The following is an 8329-nucleotide window of genomic DNA, read 5'->3' on the forward strand; positions in this document are numbered from 1 at the left end:
ATAGAATGGCCCTGGCCAGTGTAGTTCATTGGTTGGAGCTCATTCAGTAAGCAAAAGGTTTCGGGTTTGATTCCTGGTCAGAGCACATACCTAGGTTGCAAGTTTGATCCCTGGTCTTGGTGCATACAATTCCTAGGGCAGGGTGCATACTGGAGACAACCAATCAGTACTTCTCTCTCTTCTTTCCTCTCTCCCTCCCTCTCTCTAAAAGCAACAGCAACAAAAAAAATGTCCTCAGGTAAGGGAAAAAAAAAAGAAGTGAACCTAAATGTAAACTATGGACCTTGTTAATATATCAGTTTTAGCTCATCAAGTTTTAAAAACGTAAGATGTTACTAGAAACCGGGAGAGTGTGAACGGGTGTCTGAGAACTGCCTGCATGACTCAAAAATAATAATAATAATAAAGTCTGTTAATATTAAAACAGAGACTTCTAGCCAATATGGAGGCCTAGATAGACACGCTGCATCTCCCTCCACTACTAAGAAGGAATACAACTACTTCAAAACTAGAGACAACCAAAAGTTCCAGAAAATCAAGCTGCATGGAAGTCCAACAAACAAAGATATAAAGAAGAAATACTCATCCAGACAGGTAGGAAGGGCAGAGAGGAAGCAGTGTGGTGGCGGCAGCAGCGGCAGCAATGGCGGCAGCAGGAGACCGGTGGAAAGCGTAGTCACACATTTTAAAAAGTAGGGAGGGACACCTGGGGAGCATTCCCAGCACCAGACCAGACCATACCATGCAGCTTATGGTTTCAGTGCTGGGGAAAATAAAGCCTAATTGCTTCTGACTGTGAAAACCAGTGGGGGTTGGGGCAGAGGAAGAAACTGCCGGTCTCTCAGCAGAGTCCACTTGTTTAAAGGCCCCCCCACAGTCCTGGGATGTCTGCAGACTCATCCAGTTTGGGAACGGCAGCCAGGGCAACAGCTAGAGGGGCACCAGTCCCACATGGGATGCAGGAGAAGTGCCTTGAAAAGGGGTGAGTGCCGAGCAAGCAGCATTGTTCCTGCTCAGGCCCCTCCCCCAAATACAGCACCACAACGTGGTGAAACAGGTCAGCCTCTGCTGACAAATACCTAAGGCTCTGCCCCTTACTACGTAACAGGTGCAATAGCTCTACCTAAGACACAGAGGCAAACACAGGAGTCTGTCAAGATGAGGAGACAGAGAAATATGGCTCAAAAGGGAATGGATCAAGGTTCCAGTGGGAGAACTAAGCGATGAGGAGATAGCCAACCTAACAGATGTAGAGTTCACAGACTTGACAGATATGCTTACGTATGAAAAATACAGAAAGGAAGAATTGAAGGCTATGCTAAATGAAACAAAGGAAAATTCACACAAAACCAATGGTGAAGGGAAGGAAACGGGTTCAAATCAATGACTTGGAACATAAGGAAGAAAAAAACAGTCAACCAGTACAGAATGAGGAAACAATAATTTTAAAAAATGAGGAGAGGTTTAAGAACCTCTGGGACAACTATCAATGTGCCAATATCCAAATCATAGGGGTGCCAGAAGGAGAAGAGGAAGAGCAAGAAATAGAAAGCTTATGTGGAAAAATAATAAAGGAAAACTTCCCAAGTTTGACGAAGGAAATAGGCATACAAGTCCAGGAAGCAAAGAGAGTCCCAAACAAGCTAGACCAAAAAAGGAGCAAGCCAAGACACATCCTTATTAAAATGCCAAAGGTTCAAGATAAAGAGAATCTTAAAAGCCGCAAGAAAAAAAGCAGAGAATTACCTACAAAGGGTGCCTATAAGACTATGAACTGATTTCTCAAAAGAAACTTTGCAGGCAAGAAAGGACTGGCAAGAAGTATTCAATGTGATGAAAAGCAAGTACCTACAATCAAGATTACTCTATCCAGCAAAGCTTTCATTTAGAATGGAAGGGCAGATAAAGTGCTTTCCAGACAGGGTAAAGCTAAAAGAGTTCATCATCACCAAGCTATTATTATATGAAATGTTAAAGGGATTTATTTAAGAAAAAGAAGTTCAAAACTATGAACATTAAAATGACAACAAACTCACAACTATCAGTGACTGAATCTAAAAAATAAAAACAGAATCTAACTAAGCAAACCAGAATAGGCACAGAATCATTGGTATGGGGCGCATTTGGAGGGTTATCAGCTGGGAGGGGGGAGGGGGAGAAATGGGGAAATGGTGCAGGGATTAAGAAGCATAATTGGTTGGTACAAAATACACAGGGGGAAATTAAGAATAATATAGGAAGGGGTGAAACCAAAGAACTTATATGCATGACCCATGGTCATGAACTAATGGGTGTGGGATTGCTGGAGAGAAGGGGAAGGGTACTAGGGAACAAAGGGAACAGAAATTGGGACTACTGTTACAACATAATCAATAAAATATACTTTAAAATATTAAAACATAGGTTAGTGCAGCTGGTAGTTGCACAAATGCTTTTTCTTAGAACTGTCAGACAACCACCATACTTGGGATATGCAGAAGCACTATGTGCATTGTTCTTATTTCTTCACTCAAAATAATAGTAAAAAGATGTGTACTTTATTGTAAAGAGTTAATAAATATAATAATTTGTGCTGCTTCGTTAAGGGCATTCTTAATTTTAACTGGCATTTTTAAATATTTTATTTATTTTTTAGAGAGAGGGAAAGGGAAGGGAGAGAGACATCAATGTGGGAGAGAAACATCAATTGGTTGCCTCTCACACACTTCCAGCTGGGGACCTGGCCCACAACCCAGGCATGTGCCCCAACTGGGAATCCAACCAGTGACCTTTTTTTTTTTTCAATTTGTTTGTTTGTTTATTTATCAGAGAGAGAGGAAAGGAGAAAGAGAGGGAGAGAAACATCACTGTGTGGTTGCCTCTTACTTGTGCCCCCAGCTAGGGACCTGATGAGCAACCTAGTCATGTGCCCTGACTGGGAATTGAACCAGCAACACTTGGTTCACAGGCCAAAGCTCAATCTACTGAGCCACAGCAGCCAGGACTACCAGTTACCTTTTTGTTTGCAGGATGACACCCTACCTCCTGAGCCACACAGTCGTGGCAAAAACTGGGATTTTACAAAATTGCAAATGCACAGTAGGGAGGAATGCTATGACTACTACTACAACTAGGTTCCACTGTCTCATTCTGCTAAATTGTCAACAGTTTTACCACTTTTGCTTTTGCATCATCAACGCAAATGTACACAGTTAAAAAGGCAAATAACATCTCAGTATTATTATAAAATTAGTTTTATCTTTGAAGACTTGAGGAGTTCACGAACCATGTGTTGAGGACCACTAGAATGGCAGGTAGATGTAAAAGTAGGGATTATTGAGGACAAAAGTGCTTGACAGGTAGAATCACTGGGCCAACAGTGTTCCTTTCTGTTGAGGGTCTAGCCTACTTCTAGGTTATCCTAACAAGCAAGGCAGGCCAAGCTTTGGAAGCCATAGATCCATTTAGGTGATGGATCTCATAGTCCACTGTTATATCTCAGTCCAAATGAACTTAGAGTGGGTTGGGAAGTTAGGGATAGCTCTTCTAGGACCACTCAAAATTAATTGGTTCCATTAAGTTCAGTATTTATGATCTATGTGCCAAGAAATGGACAAATTAAGTTGTGACTTATGTCCTATAGGAGTTTCAGGGAGAGGAAACAATAATAAAAGAATATATAAATAATATGATAATAATAGAATGTAGGAAATCATAAGTATTAAATAATGTTCAAAGTGCTATGGGAGCATTGAGAAAGAAATGAGTTATGACTCGAGAAACCAATAAAGTTTTTTCAGAAAACCTGAGCTGGGTTTTGAATGATGAGTACTATTTTGAGAGGAGAGAGGGAACTCAAAAGTTTCTAAGTCTTGAAAAGTTCTTAAAGCCATGGCCAGTGTGGCTCAGTTTGTTGGAGTGTTGTCCCATGAACCAAGGGCTCACCAGTTTGGTACCCGGTCAAGGCGCACACCTGGGTTGCAGGATTGAGTTCCGTCCCGTTCGGGCACATGTGGGAGGCAGCCAATTGATAGTTCTCTTTCACATCAATGTTCCTCCCCTTCTCCTTCTCCCTCCATTCCCCTCTCTATAAAATAAAATAAATAAAAATTAAGTTTATTTAAATATAAATAAATAAATGTTCTTAACAGCCCTGGTGGCTGGTGTGGCTCAGTGGATTGAGCACTGGCCTGAGAACCAAAGGGTCACTGGTTCAATTCCCAGTCAGGGCACATGCCTAGGTTTCTGGCCAGATGCCCAGTTGGGGGTGCACAAGAGGCAACCACACATTGATGTTTCTCTCTCTTTCTTCCTCCCTCTCTTCCCTGCTCTCTAAAAATAAATTTAAAAATTATTTTTAAAAAGAGGAGTTCTCAACAGTCTTGGGTGAACTGAGAGCATTCTAGGTAAGAAAAATACAGCTAATAAATGAACACCTCTCATTCCATAATCTTAATTTATTTTGGTTCAAGGGCTTGATCTTCAGTTTATCCTTTCAGGACCAATATACAAAGACCCATGGCATTTAGCATTAATTTATTCACAAAGTAGTCCAAAATTTAGGAAAGAAATTTCTTCATGGGTCTCTTCTAATAAAAATTATCTTTGTCTTGGTTCAACCACTATGGAAAATAGTGTGAAGGCTCCTCAAAAAAATGAAAAATGGAATTGCTTTATGATCCAGTGATTCCACTTCTGAAAATACATCCAAAGAAACTTGAAACACTAATTTGAAAGAATACATACATCCCTATTTTCATTGCAGCATTATTTACAATAGATAAGATATGGAAGCAACCCAAGTGCCCATCAATAGATGAGTCAAGCTTTGCCATGAAGCCGCAGCTGCCAGGTGGCCAGTGAAAGGGTTGGCCTGGCCCCCCTGGCTACATTTACGGGGTCTGCGGGCTGATGTTCACCGTGCCTGGCAAACACCAGCACTTCCAGGAACCAGCACTTGCAGGAACCTGAGATCGGCCACTGTGGGAAATACTTCCTGTTTGGCTTCAACATTGTCTTCCGGGTGCTGGGATTCCTGTTCCTGGCCATTGGCCTCTGGCCACAGGGTGAGAAGGGCATTTTCTCTAACATCTCAGTGCTGACAGATCTGGGAGGCCTTGATCCCTGTGAGGCAGTTTGTAGTTGTTGGAGGCATCACATCAGTGCTGTGTTTTGCTGGTTGTATCAGGGCCCTCAGGGAGAACACCTTCCTGCACAAGTGTTTCTCAGTGTTCCTCAGCCTCATCTTCTTCCTGGAAGTGGTGACAGGGATCCTGGCCTTCGTCTTCAAGGATTAGATACAAGAAGAACTAAACCTTTTTATCGACAATAATATCAAGGCCTAGCAGGATGACATTGACCCCCAGAACTTCATTGACTTTGCTCTGGAATACTGGCCTTGCTGAGGAGCCTGAGGGTGCAGTGACTGGAACCTCAATATCTATTTCAACTTCACTGACTTGAACCCTAGCTGAGAGCTCTGCGGGGGTGCTCTTCTTCTGCTGCATCAGGGACCCTGCAGAAAATGTTTTCAACATCCAGTGTGGTTACGATGTCCGATGTTCAACTCAAACTGGAGCTGGGGTAGCAGGGCTCTATTCATACTCAACGTTCAGTGGGCCACTTTAAGTAGCTGTAGGACAACCTGATCATTTTGGCCAGTGTCTTTGTGGGCATAGCCCTCCTCCAGATCTTTGCCATCTGCCTGACCCAGAACCTTATGAGCGATATCTAAGGCAGTGAAGGCCAACTGGTGAGGCTGCCACACTGGCCATGGTTACCTTCCTGGACTATCTGGGGACCCTCCACTATGCTGTGATGGGCAAGGCTGTAGGAGGCATTTCTGCTTGGACCTGAGCTGGGGCTTGTGTATGGATATGCTGTGTTCCCACAGAGAAAGCCACATGGCTGTGCCTAGGCTTCCTGTCTTGGACCTGTGTGATGGAGAGTGCATGTATCAGTGTGTGTGTGCACAGGGAGCCACTCTTTGGCTGTTCTTGTGTGGCAAGCTCTCCAGGAGACTACAAAGGGCGCAGGCTCGGACCCACCTCTCTGTGAGGCAGGGCTTTGGGTCTGCTGTTTTCTGAGACATGGCCTCATGCAAATTCAGAGACCTCTATTCTCTATTAGCTGTGATCTTGACCTTCCAGGAGCCCACTTCAGCCTCAGTATCTCAGACTCTAAAAATGAGTCCCAAGTATTTTCTCTCCCTTGCTTGCCTCTCAGAATCAAACATGATGATGGCTACAAACTACTCAAATAAGCAAAACCTTGAGAACCTCCCCTCCCCCAAAAAGATTAAAAAGCTGTGATACAAAGCAAAATAGAGACAAATTCATAGGTAGAGAGAAGGATGACAGCTAAGGGCAGGAGGGTAGTGTGTGAAGGGGTTGAGCAAAATGGAAAAAGAACTCGGATATAGAAAACAAGGTGGTGATTGTGGTGGTGGTGGGGGTGTCGATTAAGAGGACTAAATGGTAATGAGAAAAAATACAATGAAAAATGCTGTTTCTGAAAGAAAAAAAAAACTGTGATACATATACACAATGGAATACTACTCAGCCATAAAAAAAGAATGAAATCTTACCTTTTGCAGCAGTATGGATGGACATAACGATTATTACATTAACTGAAATAAGTCAGACAAAGACAAATACCATATGATTTCAATTATATATGGAATCTAAAGAACAAATTAAACAAAACAAAGTAGAAACAGACTAATAGATACAGCAAACAGATTGACAATTGTCAGAGGAAAGGGGTTGGGGGGCTGGGTGAAAATGTTAAAGCTATTAAAAAGTACAATTGCTAGTTACAGAATAGTCACAGAGATGTAAGTTACCGTATAGGAAATACATTGAATAATATAATAACTATGTATGGGGCCAGGTGGGTTCTTGAAACATCATGGGGGACCACTCTTAAGTATGTGATTTTCTAACCACCATGCTATATATATATGAAACTAATACAGAATAATATTGAGTGTAAACTGTAATTTAAAAATTTAAAAATATATTAAAAATTATCTTTCTGTCTGCACTGTGGGAAAAAAAACCCTCTTTCAGATCTCTCAATTCAATACCCCAAACATTTAGTGAGTGCCTACTGTCAATGTAAGAAACGTCCAAACCTGTAAGAATTTGTGAGTTTACTTGAACCAAAAGTGATGGCAATTGCCAGGAAGCAAAACCTCAATGGATTGAGAAAATGCTCCAGAAAATGGCAGTTTTGCACCTTATTTTATATATTACAATCAAAAGAGAGGGGATTACATGAAATCCATTGATGATAGATTAGGGAAGCAGGAAAAGACAAAATGGGGGGAGGCATTTGGAATTGGATAGAAAGTAAGATGATAGACTCATACTTCTTTTACATAGGTGGGTACAGGATAGTTAACAGTCAACAATTATGGTAGCTACAAAAAGACAATGCACAGGCTCAACTGAGGTAAAGACTGACTTTTGTCAGGGAAGATTTTAGCCTAGGACAATGACTGGCCTGCCATGACCTACTTGTAGTTAATAAGTTTTATTTTCAGACTAGCCTTTGTGGTTACTTTAGGTCTTGAGTTTGTAACGGTGCCACACAGGCCTCCCCTGAGCTTATCAGGTTTCCTTTGTGGCCCCTTTTCGTTCACACTACTATGTGCAAGGTACATGTTATTTTCTACAAGAGGTACCAGAGTAAAGACTCAGCCCCTGCCTTCACAGAATTTAGAGTCTCAGAGTAGTCAAATGTATATATGCAGTTAATAGCAAAGCATAGTATAGATTCTATAAAAGATAAAATATAATGGAAATCAGAAAGAAGTTAATTTCAGTGGGGAAATCTGGAAGGCTTTATGGAAGCAAGGTGTTAAATATGAATAGAATTTTCATAGGCAGTGATGAATGAACCAGAATATTTACTCATCATGAGAAAGCTTCACTTGAGCAAAGATATAAAAGGGAAGGGTGTGTAATTTGGTAGGACTGAAGGCTGGAAGGTGAGTCTTAGGGGAATAAGCTTGGAAAAGCATGTTGATAACAGTCTTTGAATGCCAAGCTAGGGAATTTGGGCTTTACCCTGGGAGCAAGGTGGAGTATTTTCAAATTTGTGTTTTGGGAAAATAACGTGGAATGGATGGGAAAAGAAAAGTCAGTTTGGCCCTGGCTGGGTGGCTCAATTAGTTGGAGCATTGTCCTGTGTACCAAAAGGTTGCAGGTTCGATCCTTGGTCGGGTCATGTGCAGGAGGCAGCCGATTGATGTTTCTCTCTTGCTTGCTCTCCCTCTCTCTCTGAAATCAATAGACATATCCTCAAGTGAGGATTAAAAGAAAAAGAAAAGAAAAGTCAGTTTGGA

General features: G+C 41.7%; 1 pseudogene; it reads left to right on the forward strand.

Moving 5' to 3' along the window:
- The first annotated feature begins 956 nt into the window (after positions 1-956).
- LOC150006362 (tetraspanin-17 pseudogene) lies at positions 957-6241 on the forward strand (annotated as a pseudogene).
- The last annotated feature ends 2088 nt before the right edge of the window (positions 6242-8329 follow it).

Source organism: Furipterus horrens, unplaced genomic scaffold, assembly GCF_987537825.1.
Source record: "Furipterus horrens unplaced genomic scaffold, mFurHor1.1.pri manual_scaffold_6, whole genome shotgun sequence".
In the NCBI taxonomy this organism is placed as follows: domain Eukaryota; kingdom Metazoa; phylum Chordata; class Mammalia; order Chiroptera; family Furipteridae; genus Furipterus; species Furipterus horrens.